The 19,199-nt window shown below is 37.6% G+C and overlaps 1 long non-coding RNA gene across 2 annotated transcripts; it reads left to right on the top strand.

The window, feature by feature from the left end:
- The first annotated feature begins 17,882 nt into the window (after positions 1-17,882).
- On the top strand, positions 17,883-18,991 carry LOC131233223 (uncharacterized). Of its 2 annotated transcripts, none has more exons than XR_009165131.1 (3): positions 17,883-18,013; positions 18,253-18,330; positions 18,414-18,991. It is a non-coding gene; the product is annotated as an uncharacterized LOC131233223 (long non-coding RNA). The 2 variants fall into 2 exon arrangements; XR_009165132.1 differs by having other exon boundaries at positions 18,443-18,990.
- The last annotated feature ends 208 nt before the right edge of the window (positions 18,992-19,199 follow it).

Below are 19,199 nucleotides of genomic sequence, written 5' to 3' on the forward strand. Positions count from 1 at the left end.
TGCCATTTCTGAAGGTCCATGGAAGCAAAAGAACCTGCCAAAATTCGGTATTGCCACTCAATGCATTGCGCTTCAAAGAGTCAATGACCAATGCCTGACAAATGTTCTTTTGAAGATAAATGCCAAGGTGAGCTGTCACTGAAATATCATGTCCCTTCCCTTCCCTCAAAGAGTGATAGTACTTGTTTCAATTTCCTTGGATGGATGATGAATGTATTTGCAAATGTAAATGAAAATAAAAAACTTATAATATATATATATATATATATGTTATCAATGGAGGATACCTTGTTTAGGGGGACATGAAATTCTTGTAGCTTATGGTATGGTGCTCCAATATTGGTTGTATGTTACTAGTATGTAGTAGATAATAACCTAAACCTAAACCTAAACCTATAACCTAAACCTATAACCTACACTTATAACCTAAACCTGTAACCTATAACCTAAACCTATAACTTAACCAAAACCTATAACCTAAACGTACACTTATAACCTAAACCTATACCTAAAACCTAAACCTAAACCTAAAACCTAAATGTATTCTCAAATCCCTAAACCTAAACCTACACCTAATCCTAATCTCAACTCCTTAACCTAAACCTAGACCTAAACTTGAAAACCCAAACCTAAACCCAAACCCAAACCCGATTTCCTAAACTTAAACCTACACCTATTCTCAATTCCCTAAACCTTAACCTATAACATAACCTAAACCTAAACCTATAACCTTAGCCTAAACTTAAAACCTAACCTAAACCTTAACCTATAACCTAACCTAAACCTAAACCTATAACCTTAGCCTAAACTTAAAACCTAACCTAAACCTTAACCTATAACCTATAACCTAAACCTTAACCTATAGCCTAAACTTATAACCTTTACCTAAACTTATAACCTTAACCTAAACCTATTCTCAAATCCCAACCAAAAACGATTTGAGACGACGTTTGATGATACTTTATTAAATCTGAAATTTATGACCTTTAGTAACATAGTTAATTAAAAAGAACTATGTAGTGGCTTAATCTTAATCTGACTTTTGGGTATGTAGGCAGCCGTTTGTAATGTACTAGAATATCAGTGCAGCTACAAATATTTTTTCTCCTTTGAATTGTAACAGATTGTATCGGTTACATTTTTATCTATCATACAAGTTGTGGTTATTAAAGATATAATATCACCTCCTTATAGGGAAACATTTAATGATGTGTACAGGTAAATTCATTTTTTCTTATTCCTTATATTGTTTCCCAGTTATATTTGTGTTGGTTTCAGAGTACAGGTAGCGATAGAAATTGTTGGTCGATTGTGGCTTGTAGACAAATGGATGAGTAACCAACAATATAAATATGGGAGGCCTTCCCCAGGCATCCAGATGCTTTTAGATATATTTATGTTGTTTTTAAATGTATTAGCTCAAAATTAATGGAGCAGACCTGGATGTGCGTCGGATCTATCCGGATGAGCAGGGGTCCCTGAAAGGTGGGAACCGCTGTTATGACTATGATAAAGTTGTCCATTTCTTATGGACAACATTAGAGGGGTCTAACCATTTGGACAGGCCGTATTTATGTATTTGGTCAAAATTAATGAAGAAGACCCAGATGTACGTCGGAGCTATCTGGATGTTGAGTGGGGGTCCCTGGAAGGTGGGAACTGCTGTTATGACCATGATGAAGCTGTCCATTTCCTATGGACAGTATTGAAAGGGCCTGGCCAATTGGAGTAGGCCATGTTTATATCTGTATTTGCAAGGACCACACCCTTAACCTATAACCTAAACCTATTCTCAAATCACAAAACCTAAAACTACAACCTAAACCTTAACCTAAACCTATAACCTATAACCTAAACTCAATTCCTTAAACTTTAACTTACAACCTAACCTAAACCTGTTCTCAAATCCCAAAACCTATAACCTAAACTTAACGTAAACCTATAACCTATAATCTACAACCTGAACCTATAACCTAAACTCAATTCCCTAAACCTTAACCTATAACCTATCTGAAACCTATACTTATAACCTAAACCTATTCTCAAATCCCAAAACCTATAACTATAACCTAAACCTTAACCAAACACCTATAACCTAACCTAAACCCAAACCTAAACCTATAACCTTAACCTAAACCTAAACCTATAGCCTAAACCTATTCTCAAATCTCTAAACCTAAACCTAAACCTAAACGTATAACGTATAACGTATAACCTATAACCTAAACCTATTCTCAAATCCCAAAACCTATAATCGAAACCTAAACCTATAACCTATAACCTAAACCTATTTAACCTATAACCTAAACCTAAACCTAAACCCATAACCAAAAATCAAAAACCTAAACCTAAACCTAAACCTTAACCTATAACCTATAACCTAAACTCAATTCCTTAAACCTTAACCTATAACCTAACCTAAACCAAAACCTAAACCTATAACATTAACCTAAACATAAAACCTAAACCTAAACCTAAACTTAAACTTATAACCTAAACCTATTCTTATAACCTAAACCTATTCTCAAATCCCAAAACCTATAACCTAAACCTAAACCTTAACCTAAACCTAAAATCTAAACCTAAACCTACACTTATAACCCATAACCTAAACCTATAACCTAAACCTAAACCTAAAACCCCAATGTAAACCCGATCTCAAACCCGAACCCAATTTCCTAAACCTAAACTTAATGTATTCTCAAATCCCTCAACCTAAACCTACACCTAATCCTAATCTCAACTCCCTAACCTAAACCTAAACCTAAACTTGAAAACCCAAACCTAAACCCAAACCCGAACCCGATCCCAATTTCCTAAACCTAAACTTAAAACCTTAACCTAAACCTATTTGCAAATCCCAAAACCTAAACCTAAACCTAAACCTAAACCTTAACCTATAACCTAAACCTTAACCTATAACCCTAACATATAACCTAGACCAATGACCAAAACCTTAACCTATAACCTATAACCTAAACTTATAACATATAACCTAACCTTAACCTAAACCTAAAACCTAAACATTAACCTATAACATAAAATGTAAACATAAACTTAAAACCTAAATGTATTCTCAAATCCCTAAACCTAAACCTACACCTAACCCTAATCTCAACTCCCTAACCTAAACCTAAACCTAAACCCAATCCCGAACCCGAACCCAATTTACTAAACCTAAACCTTAACCAATTCTCAATTCCCTAAACCTATAGCTTATAACCTAAACCTAAACCTTAACCTAAATTTAAACCTAAACCTTAACCTAAACCTAAACCAAAACCTATAACTTATAACCTAAACCTAAACCTAAAACCTAAATGTATTCTCAAATCCCAAAACCTAAACCTACACCTAATCCTAATCTCAACTCCCTAACCTAAACCTAAACCTAAACTTGAAAACCCAAACCCAAACCCGATCCCGAACCCAAACCCAATTTTCTAAACCTAAACCTTAACTTATTCTCAATTCCCTAAAGCTATAGCTTATAACCTAAACCTAAACCTTAACCTAAACCTAAACCTAAACCTATAACCTTAACTTAAACCTAAAACCTAAACCTATAACCTATAACCTAAACTTATAACCTATAACCTAACCTTAACCTAAACCTAAAATAACCTAAACTTATAACCTATAACCTTACCTTAACCTAAACCTAAAACTTAAACATTAACCTATAACCTAAAACCTAAGCCTAAACCTAAAACCTAAATGTATTCTCAAATCCCTAAACTTAAAACTACACCTAACCCTAATCTCAACTCCCTAACCTAAACCTAAACCTAAACCCGATCCCGAACCCGAACCTGATTTTCTAAACCTAAACCTTAACCTAAGCTCAATTCCCTAAACCTATAGCTTATAATCTAAACGTAAACCTTAACCTAAACCTAAACTACAACCTATTACCTTAACCTAAACCAAAACCTATAACCTAAAACCTTAAACTATAACCTATAACCTAAACTTATAAGCTATAACCTAACCTTAACCTAAACCTAAAACCTAAACCTTAACCTATAACTTAAAACCTAAACCTAAACCTATAACCTAAATGTATTATCAAATCCCTAAACCTAAACCTACACATAGTCCTAATCTCAACTCCTTAACCTAAACCTAAACCTAAACTTGAAAACCCAAACCTAAACCCGATCCCGAACCCGAACCGAATTTCCTAAACCTAAACCTTAACCTATTCTCAATTCCCTAAACCTATAGCTTATAACCTAAACCTAAACCTTAACCGAAACCTAGACATAAACCTTAACCTAAAACCTAAACTACAACCTATAACCTTAACCTAAACCAACACCTATGACCTAAAACCTTAACCTATAACCTATAACCTATAACCTAACCTTAACCTAAACCTAAAACCGAAACTTTAACCTATCACCTAAAACCTAAACCTAAACCTAAAACTTGAATGTATTCTCAAATCCCCAAACCTAAACTTACACCTAATCCTAATCTCAACTCCCTAACCAAAACCTAAACCTAAATTTGAAAACCCAAACCTAAATCCGATCCCGAGCCCGAACCCGATTTCCTAAACCTAAACCTTAACCTAGTGTCAATTCCCTAAACTTATAGCTTATTACCAAAACCTAAACCCTAACCTAAACCTAAACCTATAACCTATAACTTAAACCTAAACCTAAAACCTAAAAGTATTCTCAAATCCCTATACCTAAACCTACACCTAATCCTAATCTCAACTCCCTAACCAAAACCTAAACCTAAACTTGAAAACCCAAACCTAAACCTGATCCCGAACCCGAACCCAATTTTTTAAACCTAAACCTTAACCTATTCTCAATTCCCTAAACCTATAGCTTATAACCTAAACCTAAACCTAAACCTTAACCTAAACTTAATCATAAACATATAACCTATAACCTAAACCTAAACCTAAAACCTAAATGTATTCTCGAATCCCTAAACCTAAACCTACACCTAATTCTAATCTCAACTCCATAACCTAGACCTAAACCTAAACTTGAAAACCCAAACCTAAACCCGATCCCGAACCCAAACCCGATTTCCTAAACCTAAACCTTATCCTATTCTCAATTCCCTAAACCTATGGCTTATAACCTAAACCTAAACCTAAACCTAACTCTAAACCTATAACCTATAACCTAAACCTAAACCTATAAGCTACAACCTAAACCTAAACCTAAAACCTAAAAGTATTCTTAAATCCCTAATCCTAAACATACACCTAATCCTAATCTCAACTCCCTAACCTAAACATAAACCTAAACTTGAAAACCCAAACCTAAACCCGATCCCAAACCCGAACCCAATTTTTAAACCTAAACCTTAACCTATTCTCAATTCCCTAAACCTATAGCTTATAACCTAAACCTAAACCTTAACCTTAATCTAAACCTATAACTTATAAACTAAACCTAAACTTAAAACCTAAATGTATTCTCAAATCCCTAAACCTAAACCTACACCTAATCCTAATCTCAACTCTCCAACCTAAACCTAAGCCTAAACTTGAAAACCCAAACCTAAACCCGATCCCGAACCCGAACCCGATTTCCTAAACCTAAAGCTTAACCTATTCTCAATTCCCTAAACCTATAGCTGATAACCTAAACCTAAACCTTAACCTTAACCTAAACCTAAACTACAACCTATAACCTTAACCTAAACCGAAACCTATGACCTAAAACCTTTACATATAACCTATAACCTAAACTTATAACCTATAACCTAACCTTAATCTAAACCTAAAACTTAAACCTTAATCTATAACTTGAAACCTAAACCTAAAACCTAAATGTATTCTGAAATCCCTAAACCTAAACTTACACCTAATCCTAATCTCGACTCCTTAACCTAAACCTAAACCTAAACTTGAAAACCCAAACCTAAACCTGATCCTGAACCTGAATCTGATTTCCTAAACCTAAACCTTAACCTATTCTCAATTCCCTAAACCTTAACCTATATTCTAACCTAAACCTAAACCTATAACCTGCACTTATAACATAAACCTATAACATAAACCTAAGCCTAAAACCTAAACCTAAACATAAAAGCGAAATGTATTCTCAAATCATTAAACTAAAACCTACACCTAATCCTAATCTCAACTCCCTAACCTAAACTTAAACCTAAACTTGAAAACCCAAACCTAAACCCGATCCCAAACCCGAACCTAATTTCCTAAACCTAAACCTTAGCCTTGACTTATTCTCAATTCCCTAAAGCTATAACCTATATACTATAACCTATAACCTAAACATAAACCTTAACCTAAACCTAAACCTTAACCTAAACCTAAACTAAAACCTATAACCTATAACCTAAACTTATAACCTATAACCCTTAACCTAAACCTAAAACCTAAACCTAAACCTATAACCTAAAACTTAAACCTAAACCTATAACCTAAATGTATTCTCAAATCCCTAAACCTAGACCTACACCGAATCCTAATCTCAACTCCCTAACCTAAACCTAAACTTAAACTTGAAAACCCAAACCTAAACCCGATCCCGAACCCGAACCCGATTGCTGTAATAATGTAGCCTAATCACATGACAACAAACAAGAATGTATCCCTTTTAATACATGCCCCTTTTTAAAAAGCCTTAATTTTTGTTGTTGTTTCTATTAACTTGAATTATAGCCCAATCACATGGCAACAAACAATAATGTATCCCTTTTAACACATGCCCCTTTTTACAAAGCTTTAATTTTTGTTGTTGTTTCTATTAACTTGAATTAAAACACTTTTTTGCATTATTTGCTTGCATTAGTTTTATTTTAATGATCAGTTTTATTTTTAAAAAGTGCCCACTTTTTTGGAAGAAGTTTCTGCAATTCTTCATGATTCTGAATTATAATGTTTTGTTGGTTGAATATTTTTTATTAGATGAAAGACACAAAAAGAAAATTGTTGCTGATTTTTTTTCTTTTTTTTTATTTATGATGTTAAACTTATATGTATTTATGCGTGGATGAATGTAATATGGATAAGATTGTTTGTGTTTTGATGGATGTAGTTTATGTTTGGATAAATGTAGTTTATGTTTGGATGGATTTACGTAGTTTGGGTTTAGATGGATGTGAATGTGAATATGATGAAATATATTATATAACAGGTGTATATTAGGAAGAATACGATGAAATATATTGTAACAGGTGTATATTGACCATCTCAAATTTGAAAATGTCCTTTGAAGGCTCATAAGAGGCGGTTCATATCTGTACTTTTAAAGGACAGTCCATAACTGTCCTCTGAAGGCTCATAAGAGATGGTTCATAGCAGTCCTTTTTAAGGATGGTCCATGACCATCCTTTTAAAGGACGGTCCATAACCGTCCTTTGAAGGCTCATAAGAGAGTTCATAGCAATCCTTTTAAGGACGGTCCATGACCGTCATTTTAAAAGATGGTCCATGACCGTCCTTTTAAAGGACGGTCCATGGCCTTCCTTTGAAGGCTCATAAGAGACGGTTCATGACCGTCCTTTTTCGTCAATAAGAATGACGATTTTTAACCCTCCTTCAAGTAATACGATGCGTTAAAATATGACGGCCCATGAGACGATCCACGACCGTCCTTTTTAGTCATTTGAGACGATTTTGAACTGTCTTTTTTTCACTGTTTTGGCGTAGTGCCTCACTACCCACCTATGGACAGTCAATCACCAGCAGGGCCTAATGGTAATGGACCCATTTACGAGCTGGTCAGACTCAACTTAACAATGCCCTCCCTCACAGGTGGATAAGGCTACATCTATACCCAACCAATTACATGACAGTGGGAGTTATGGCCTAACGGTATAAGGCCCTCGTGCGCTTATAGTTTTTACTCGGTCACGGTGTTGGGGCAGATCCTTGGTACCATGGAAGTTTTGAGAATTTCACCCATGGGCATCCTATGCACCTGGATGCTCAAGTAATATTTTCGGTGTCCACACATGTGGCCATCCACGAATGTCCCTGTGGAGGCAAGGCCCTGATGAAGCAAGGGCGGTATCATCATGAAGTGCGATGCCAATACAAGAGTCACTCATACAGATCATGCACAAGCTTTAGGAACTCAATGTGCACAAGGGGAGAAACTTCATCCCTCAATGACCACCATACAATGCAATCAATTCATACAGATGATGCATATGGGTCATAATGATGTAAGTGTGCTACCTGTAGAATGTATTCCTCCGTCCTAAGGAGGGACAAGGTCTAGGTACATAGACAGGTACTAAGGAGAAGCGAAGTCCTCTAGTGGGGGCCCAATACTTTGGGATAACCCACAAGCTAGGAGAATCATAAAGCCTTAAGGAGGAGAGGGGCCTAACAAGGTCCAAGGTGGGCCTTCAACCACCTATAAGAGCCTTATGGGCCTACCTTAGGGCCACCAAGGAGGACATCCAACCTCAACTGGGTCCCAAGAGGTAGCCCGATACGCATATAAAATAAGGTCTAAGGCCCAAGCAATACGTGGCCTGATGGGTTATACACGAGTCGAACTCATAAACAGTATGGTGGGCCCCCAAGCAAGGCTTGGACCCAACCATCATAAGTTCACATATTATGGTGGGCCTCATGTGTAGCCCAGTAGTTCATTCACATGGGCCATTTTGCACTTAACACAAGCGAGTTGGGCCTCACATCCTAGCCCAAGTATAGGGTCAATTTAGTGGACAGCCAAAAGGCCCAACTACTTGCATAATGTAGCCATTAAACCCATCACAATAGGTAGAAGAGTATAGGCCCAAAGGTTAGTGGGCCTACTAAAAGGATCTAGTCCACAAGGCCTAAGGAATTAGTCAACTAATCACACGCAACATTCCAATAAAACTCAACTTGGGTGGGCCTCAGCTGGGACCTAATCACACCCCAAAATGCTGTAGAGAAAGAGTAAAATAACTTATCTAAGTCCTCCTCACATTTGGTGGGCCATGCTACCCCAATTCATTTATGGGTGGCAACATTGGGCCCATTGCCAAATTCCAGCCCACCCAAATTTCTAGGTTGGTTGGAGTCCAACAATAAAAGTATTTCTTAGTATATTTAATCTCTGATGGCCCACACACATCACTGTGGGCTCCACCAGATGAGGGAGGATATGCAAAACATATATCAAGTGGGCCAGGCCGTTGGAATGCAGACCAAGAATAGCCTAAGGCAGGGATGTCCCATGTGTAGGCAGTGTTATGGGCTCGGGGTATCTGGCCCAAAAATCCACCCAATGGGCCCCAATTGAATACCAAAAAAAAGGGAGGATGATCAATCCCCTAAGGACCCCACATGGATGGATGGTGGGGTATACAATACATCAAGGTGGGCCCACGAAGTAGGCTGGAGGGCCAGCCCAAGCTGGACGCCCCAGCCTGGGTGTCCCTGACTGGTGGGCCACTCCTGGCCGCACCACAGTCAGCTCAAATGTCCGTTGGGTCTGAAATTTTGCAGGGTGATACTTCCATGGGTGGGCCATACCCTTTACAAAATTTCAAAATTTTAAATAACTAGAAGTATTTTAATTAATTTATAAAAATCAGTCTGTCCAAAAAATCGGACTGACCTGGACATCCCAACATGGTGGGTCGGTCCAGCACTTTCCACGGTGCGCACAGGGGTCCATTGGACCCAAAAATTTGTAGATGGGTCCTACAATGAGTAGGCCACTTCTTTGCAAAATTTCAGGATTTTTGGACAGCTATAAATATTTTAATTCATTTTAAGAAAACAATCTATCCTGAGATTCTGCCTGATCTGGACACCAGAATATAGTGGGCCGGTTCAGCTATTTCCATGGTGAGTACAGGTATCCATTGGCCCTACAATTTTGTATCTGTGTCCTACTATAGATGGGCCATCCCTCTACAATATTTTAGAATTTTTAAAGTGGTAAAAGTATTTTATTTAATTAATATAAATTCTGGACAACAATGCTTTCCAAAAAACATCTGCTACTGCACAATGTTGCTATCCCCATGATTGGCACCTCGTGGGGTGGGCATAGGTCTCTCGATTCATTGGAAAAATAGATGTGTTTGGTATTCCCATGTAAGGACAGTAGGGGGGGTCTACTGGAGCGGCCTGCTTCCCCAAGTTCAAGGTATAATAGGCTCCTCTCCAACATGCAACATTGCTGGACTGTCCAGAAATTTCTAGACATCCAGCCTACTTTGGCCCATCCCATAGGCCTCAATAAAGGGTTAAATGATGTGGGGCCCATCCTACATCAAGGTGGGGTCCATACCTCAGAAAATTCCTAAAGAAATTTAGGAGAAAAGGGCATGCAAACAGATCCAAATATTAGCTCAAAAGTCATGCTCAAACTGGGCCTGAAATATGGACAGCAACATATGCTGTCCATATTTCAGCCCATATAAATTAATCAAAGGGTTTATGACCCTGATTCAACATGTGAGGTCCACCTTGATGGGTTAACAAAATTCCAGACCCATGAGCTCACTTAGACCTCCATGAAAAAGCCATTTTGGAGGCCACCCAAACCATGCGTGCATGTTGGGCTTGGACATCTAGTCAAAGTGGGCTTGGACTTCCCATCTAGCTAAGGGTCTGAGATGTTGCTGACCTCTCCTTGGTGGGCCACACATCATCAGAATACACAGGAGAAAAATAGAGAGAAAGGTATAAGGAAGAAGCAATCGGCCATTGGTGGAAGGTCCTACCACTAATGGACCTCCCACACCCAAATCCACACTGTCCACTATGCTATGATATATGCATGTTATAATACTTCAAAGGAACCTGCTGGAGGGCAGGGATCCTTTTTCCCCACATGCATGCAAGGCCTAAATGACCCATGGGATGCAAGAAATGAGAAGGAGAAAGCATCATGGTGGGTTTATGGAGAATGGCCCACCACGGATAGAAATATGGAGGATCTAGGCCCATGACCTCAAACTACGAACCATGTAAGACCTCCACCATGGATTGGTGGGTCCTACATGCTTCCATGCATGCAAGGAAAAGAAAGAAAAGAGAAGAAAGAGAGAAGAAGCTCTGGAGAGCACCCACCTAGAAATATGCCTTCAAACTCCAAGATCTAGGTATTAGACCTCAAGAGGAAGATAATTAAAGGTTGTAGATGGGTTGCTAATGGCTAAATGGAGAAGAAATGAGGTAAGAAAGGGCTGGAAAAGAGGGGAGAAGGGGCTGGAAGTTTTTGCTAGGAGGAGAGGAGAATGAGAGAATGAGAGAGAAAGAGGAGGAATGAGAGAGGTATAGCAAAGAAATGATGGGATTTCTAGAAAGAGGAGGAGAATGATGAGTTTTCTCTCTTGAAAAGAGAAAAATCTAGATTTTTGCTAGAAAAGAGGACTTGGGTTAGAGCAACACATCACGAGTTTCTAGAAAAGAGGCTATCCTTTCCTAGGTTAGAGAACTTCTATCATTGCTAGCTATGGGGAGGTGTAGGGTAGGCTAGGCACATGGAACCTAGGGTGGGCCCACATGAAAAAACGTGCACATGGGTAAAGTGGGCCCCACATCATGATCGATGGCCCAAATAATATGCGGCCTACAACTTTTGATGGACACATCGGATTTACGCACGAGATGCGGCGTTGGAATCGCGACGACGATACGATCGAGATGGCATAGGTCTAGGGTTGATCCGAGTCGGGACTATATGATCGGATTCAAGGATGACTGCAAACATAATCCGAGGGTTGCACGTCGACAGAATTTAGCCAGTCGGACCGCGGGACCAAAATGGATGGAATGCATACTCACACACACACATGCACACATGCGAACTAGGGTCGAATCTCACAGTTACCCATCAAACTCTTGATCTCCATGCGATGGGCCACATATGCGTAAGATCGCAAAATCGTACATGCTAAAGCAGGGGACCCTACATATCAACTTGTTGCACACTCCTTAAAGTGTAATGAAGGGGCATGAACCATGTGATCACAAACATGTGAGAGCGCAAAAAATGACATGCAACAAGTCTTAATATCAATTCTCAAAGATAAGAGTTAACAACAATAGTGAACAACTAATTGTTATATTGTGAACAATCCAGCCTCGCTGCCGCCTACTAATAGACCATCATCATGTTGAATTAGATGAGAAATGAAGCATCTCTTGATGAACAAACACAATAAAAATGACCAAAATTCCAAGTCCAATTGCAGAGAGAGAGAGAGAGAGAGAGAGAGAGAGAGAGGGAGAGAGAGAGAGAGAGAGAGAAGAATTAGAGGAGCTTTTGCATGGAGTTAGGGTTTTGGAAGGAAAAGGCGGTGAGTTTGGGCCTCTCCCTTGCCCTTTTAGATCCTTCAACTTGAAAACGCAAGTCAATGTTTTAAATTCATTTTTTCAGACATAATCAACACCCAAACAACACATCATGACTTGAAGTGTATATTTAGAAGCAAGGAAATTACAATTTGGTCATTTCAGTTTATAAGTACAAATAATTGTAATTTGTTTTGACAACACATCCAAATATTCACATCAAAATAATAACAAACCATCCAGGTAAAATGATAAAATCCAACAACCAGCAATTAATGCATGAACTGAAGAAAAACAATTGTATCTAGTGAAACATAGGAACTTATAAATTAATTAGATATTGCACAAGTGACATAGGCACAACTTATGGTATCTAGTGTAGATGTGTCATGAACCAAAAATTAAGCTTGACTGATTATTTGGCTAGTGGATTGATGGCCATTTTCTGGACAATTAAAAATGGAAACCGTATGCAAAAAAACTGTTTGGTGTTTTATATGGTTTACCAGTAAGAGAAATATGCTCAGCTGGAAAATTAGCCGCGTCAACTAGATTTGACAGAGGTCCAAGAGATGGGGTTGAACTATGATTTTGGCAAGTTTGCAACTGAGTCAGACACAATAAACAAATAAAAAGACTTGAAAATAAAGTAAAGCAGTAGTCTGCCATTAAAAGCATAAATTAGTAGACCGATTATCTATCATGATGACTTTAGAAAGCATGGAATAGAAAGATGTGCAGAAATAACTCAATGTGCAGTCTCATAAACATTTAAACCTGCCTCCATACTCCTAGTCATACCACATAGATGTGGAAAAGGAAAATCCCTGTCATTCATAAAGTGAATCTACTTTTTTTGTGCCTCAGCCAACAAAGAAGGACATCTTCTCAATTTCTAATCAGATTGGCCAATGTGGGCTGTTTTCATTTGTTTTTAATGATGTTCTGATGAACCACCTGCCTTACACTGATTCCACATTGGGAAGCATGCTTGCATGTTAAGTAGTGTGAGTAGAGATCCAAGAGTGCCTTTAGAAAGCTATAATAAAAAAATATCAAGACATTAGAATAAAGTAGAAATCCGCTATCAAAAGAAGAAATAAGTAGGCTGGATATCTACCAGGATGACTTTAGAAAAACATGGAACTGGAAGATGTGCAGCAATGAATCTACTCTGATGTGCAGTCTCATGAACATATAAAAATCTGCCTCCATACACCTAGCCATACTACACAGACATGGAACAGGAAGATCTCCACCGTCCATAAAATGAGCTTACTTTGTACCTGCCTCGGCCTTGAAAGGACATATTCTCAACTTATTTTCAGATGGGCCATGCATTCATTTTGAATGCAGGCTGTTTTTCATTTCCTTAGTTGTCATTTTGATGAACCGCCTGCTACACATGGACGCCTCTGTGGCAAGCATGCTTGTGAGTAAGTAGTGTGAGTAAAAATCCAAGAGTATCTTTTAGAAGCCATTAAATAATAATAACAAGAAAAAGACCTCTAAGAGATATAAAGCAAAAGTCCCATTAGAAGTAGAAATAAGTAGATAGAAAAATAAAAGAAAAAGACCAAAGAATTGTCTGGCATTATTGGCAAATCAAATCACTTGAAGAAACGTAAGCTTGAGGACAACACCCAAGTTCCAGCATGCATGCATGGTTATTGGAGTGGGAAGGTTCCGCATCTTAGCATACACGAGCCCCAACACCATTCCTGTAGAGGCAAAGGCAACATGGAATATGTAAGAATGGAGATTAAGCATAAAAAATAGCCACATTTTAAAATCAAAGGTGGTCCTGCCATTTACGTGCCTTAGCTTAATAATCAGACTGGTACACTCATCAGGCAAAACATGAAATTCGCTTGAAAACAAACTCGTCTCGTAAAGAACATAAAATGAAAAACCCAAATCATAAAGTACATCAATATGATTAAAAACAAAAAAAAATTATATCAAATTGCATAGTATTAGGGATTTATAGTAGTCCAAAATATGACTATGAACATGAAATTACCATTAAGAACAGACCATGAGCTAAAAAAAAAAAAAAACCAAGTACAAAATGCATTAATGACAAGTTGCCTGAGTTGAGTCGAGTTTTTTGTTGAGTGTTGCTGATTTTTTACTGTTTTTCTCGAGTTTTAACCAATGCGTGACTGGATCGAGTTTTTCCAAGTCTTGGTAAATCTAGTCTAGCCAAGTTGACTCAGCCAAATGAGTTGATTTCTTCCCAGTTTTAAAATTATGGTTTTGGCTGTTTGAGCCCATTTGTTGTTCTACAGAGACATGTCTATAAGCAGTAGAGAATCATGAGAGTGAGTGGAATTCTCATGGCGTGCTTGGAAATTGGAAACCCAAGTTTGGTTGAAATGGAAATGCTTCCACCTACAACCAAATCCCATGTCTTTATATTTTTATTATCTAGTTTGGTAGATAGATTCTATTTCTAAATGCACCTTCTACATAGTATTAGATTAAAATCATGATTTTTCCTTATATAACATTTTACATTCTATTTGAGATGACCAACAAGAACAGACACATTGTTTTGGCCCAATACGAGCCTCAGCCAGAGCAGAGTGCAACTGTTTGCTACCAAGGAGAACAAGGGGCCCACCCCTCTTTAAATTTCAGGCACCCATTATCGATTTACTACCAGACCTAAGGGATCTCAGTTGATAGCTAGTTCATGATGTGCTATTGCAGGGCTTTTTTTTTTTTTTTTTCTCTCAAAGGAAGTCCATTCAAAAATAAATTCCTCTTCATCACGATGAACCCACATAGTGATGCACATGTATTTCTGCAATACACACACACACACACACACACACACACACACACGATACGGGCTTCAGATCCAATAGAAAGAGTCAAGGGATCATCTGATTTCAACAAATTCCAACAATTCAAAATAATTCTTAACTCGATAATGCAGGATACTGCTTCCAATTGAACTACAAAGATAAACGCTAAGTACAGAACCATAATTTAGATTTTCTTTATTTGATTAATATCCATCCCTAATTTCGATTCTTATTGAGTGTTCACAAAGCATGTGTATATGAAAACCAAATAACTAAAAACTGAAACTTATAGAAAGAAGATTGATTCTTGCTAGTTCAAGATCTAGGACCACAGTTGCCAAATATCCGGCACAACAATAGTGAGAATAAACAAATTCTTGTAAGACCCTCGAAATCAATCCAACAGAAATCTTGATTATTTCATAGATTGCTATAATCAATTCAATAGATTAGAAAATCTTATTTTACTTATTGGAACAAATAACCATCACAACAGAAATGATACCTTGGGAGGCCACTTAGGAAAGGAAGACTTAAAATCAGGCAAGGATGTCACCCCGGGCCATGTTTCTTCATTCGGCGTACCTATAACTGTTCACCCAATAAAAAAAAAAGGAACAAGAGAGATAACACGTGTAAAGAAAATCTGCCAGTGACAAAGCTATACATACAAAGTCATTCTCACAAAATTAATCTCAGAGGTGTCTGTATAACTGCAACACTTGAAAATCTTGAACAATTCATCAATCTCAGAATCCCCAGGGAACAGAGGCTGCTGGTTCACCATTTCGGCAAAAATGCAACCCACTGACCACACATCAACAGGAATAGAGCAATGTCGGGATCCAAGGAGGATTTCTGGTGCCCGGTACCATAGCATAACCACCTGAAAAGAGCTTATCAGTGACTCAAGTAGCAAATATAGCAATTGTAATTGGGAGCTGATCAACTTCCACAGAGGAATAGAAAAAAGTGGAACTATTTTCACAGGAAAGTGCAATAGAAAAATGTTCTGATTCATTTTAATTTTCACCATGGATATTGCGAAATTTGTAATCAGTCAAGATTTATGCATACAGAAAAAATTTATAAGTTTTTAATGAAGCCAGTTAAGATTTGATTCCAAAATACTCATCTTATTTTTAGGATATTATTCAAGATCAGATGGTCATCCAACCATAGATGTTGGCCCGCCACTAGCCGCCAATGGAATGCACACAAATCAGGTAAAAACCAAATCCTAAACACATCCGACGTCACAAATCAAGTTAAAAAAGAAAATCCTAAACACCTCCAACCTCACAAATCAGGTTTTAAAAAAAAATCCTAAACACCTCCGACATCACATATCCTTTTCTCTTCTTTTTTTCCTTCAAAAAAGTTGCTTCCTATTATGTCAGCAAACGTCACTCCCCCACCCTACAAAGACTATTCAAAATCGTCTCAAAGAAACTAAAACAAAAGGCAGGACAAAAAAGAAGGTTGATAGAGCATACCCCAGATATTTCCAAGACATTCGACAACATATAATAAACTAGAATATTTCTAGCATTTTTCCAGATTTATATCACACATTAGGGAAACATATCGGATCAAGGACATTCGACAACATATAAAAAACTAGTTGCATCAGTTCACTGGGGAGTATAATCGATCAATCTGAACTGTCCATTAAATTCAGAAATCAGAGCACATTTAATGGGCTAGCATGCAAAACTTACACTTATCGAATGTTCCAATCCAATCCATCCTTAATTTGGCCTTAGTTTCCATATCCATTCTTTTTCCAAGATGGATGGGATACTTGCAATTTCCTAACAAAAGTTATTTTTTTTAGAATTATAAGCAATTCATGTTGCATCCAAACAAATAGATGGATCAGAATGTTGATTGGACTATTTTTGTGTAATTGATCTTAACTGTTAATATTAAAGGTCATTGCGCAAATGGTTAATGTTTGTCAGATTGGTTTGATGCTTGGATCGTAGCCCATGAAATGTGCATTGAACTTGCTGGACAGTCTAGACCAATGCATTGGACTGTGTGTGTCCCAATGCAACTACGAGCACTGGAGCATTTCTTTAAATTTTATGATAAATACTTCATATCATATCCTTCTTATTTTTCTATTTAAATTATTTTGTTATATCTGGTCATAATCTAAAGAAGCCACTCCACTCACCTTTTGACTAACCTGAGAAAAAAATAATCCCTCTGAACAGTCTCTTAGTTTTATAACCATAGTTTATAGAAAAAAAAAAAAAAACAAAAAAAAGAAAATAGAAAAAAAGAATAAAAAAAAGGAAAAAAAAAAGGGTTTTTAGTTCTTGAAATGTCTGGAATTTTGTAATTTCGTAGTGGAAATTGGAAATGGTGAAAACTGATGATATGATCGTTTGGGTTTTATTTTCCGCTGCCACTCACAAACTCATGGCAAGTTGAAGATGAAGTCATCCCACCAGCATATTCAACTGAAATGTCAGTGGTTCAGTACAGTGGAATTGAGTTCTTGGAAGTATGTGTATTCCCCCTCCCTCTCATCCTTAAAGAATGCTTTTGGCCTTTCTAAAGGAAAAATTAATCATGATAGAAATGCTCTTAAAAATATAATGTCTTATTGCATGTTACATGAAAGAACACTACAACAAAAATGGGTAAAACCGGCACTTTGGGTGCACCATGCAGCGGCGCTATTTAACAGCGGGCCCACGGATGTTTCTGTATAAAAATAAAAACAAAAAACGATTTCCATTTTGCTCCCGACTCTCTCTCTCTCTCTCCCGACGACTCTCTCTCTTCCTCTCCCGACTCTCTCTCTCTCTACCTCTCCTGACGACTCTCTCTCTCTCTCTCTCACGACTCACAGCTTCTGCCTACCCCCGACTCTCTCTCTCTCTCTCGCGCGAGCTGCCATTAATTTCAGGGCTTAGATGAAGATCTGAAACAGGTAAGAGTTTGGATTTCATCAATTTCAACCTTAGTGATTTCCTAATTAGGGATTTACAATGTTGAAACTCTAATTAGGGATTTACTATGTTGAAACCCTAATTAAGGATTTTCTATGTGAAAACCCTAATTCAATGTTGAAACCCTAATTAGGAATTTTTCTATGTTGTTTGATGCGAATACATAGAAATGATTTGTTGTGTGATGCAGTTCTGATTTGTTCGATACTTCGATTTGCAGTTTTTCGATATGAATTCTGCTAGATTTCGTGACGGGCGGAGTGTTTTCTGCACTCGATTATGTAGTCGGAATTTTCAGGTGTTCATTTATTTATTTTATTTTTATAAATACTCAGTTTAGATTTTCGTTATTTCTGCTGTGTTTGATTCCGATCCGATTAGGTTCTTATCTGATGCTTCGAGGATTTCAGGGAAGAGTTATCAGTTTGAATTCTACTGGTTTTTTCATTTGGGACTTTGTGCTTTGGATTTTGCCATGGAAGGTGGCAGTGATCTGGAAGGAAGTCAGTTTCTGAGGTTTCTCTTTTCTCCATTTTCATTTGTTTTTTCATCTAACAATGTTGAATTGTGTAGAGAAAAAGGGTGTATTTTCTGGTAACAAGGTAGGCTCGGTAGTGGGAGTGGTGCAGAAGACAGAACTGGCACTATGTAAACTTCCATTTTTCTGGTTTTTTTTTCCCACCCCAAATTGCAAGATATGGAAGGGGCAGTCCGGAATATATCTCACCAGAAATATGGTGATAGATTATCATGTTTGACTTGGGAACTGAGAATTACCAGCACTCTTAAGACACATTTCGCAGTTTGGGACTGGCCTATCTTATCACAAGAAGTTCTGCAATTTAAAAGACTGTAACAGTAGATATCTTTGCAGTCTTAGAGTGTAATATCCCATCTCAATGCTGCTAACAAAAAAATCTATGCCTCAGTCTAGGTATGAATACTGGCTCCCCCATGGTCAATAAATTAGCAGACGCTACTAGGGATGAATTCATGTTTACTCACCAGTCTCTGATTTGCAACAGAACCCGTACAAGGTGCTTCTCTTATATATTCCTCCATTGTTGTAAGAAATGAAGGAGGTGGCTGTCAAAAATGAGATGCATAAAGAACCATAAAAAAGACATCCCAAAGTATGAACGACCAAAGTAATCAAATAAAAAAACT

The sequence above is a fragment of the Magnolia sinica genome, chromosome 18 (assembly GCF_029962835.1).
Source record: "Magnolia sinica isolate HGM2019 chromosome 18, MsV1, whole genome shotgun sequence".
Classification (NCBI taxonomy): Eukaryota; Viridiplantae; Streptophyta; class Magnoliopsida; order Magnoliales; family Magnoliaceae; genus Magnolia; species Magnolia sinica.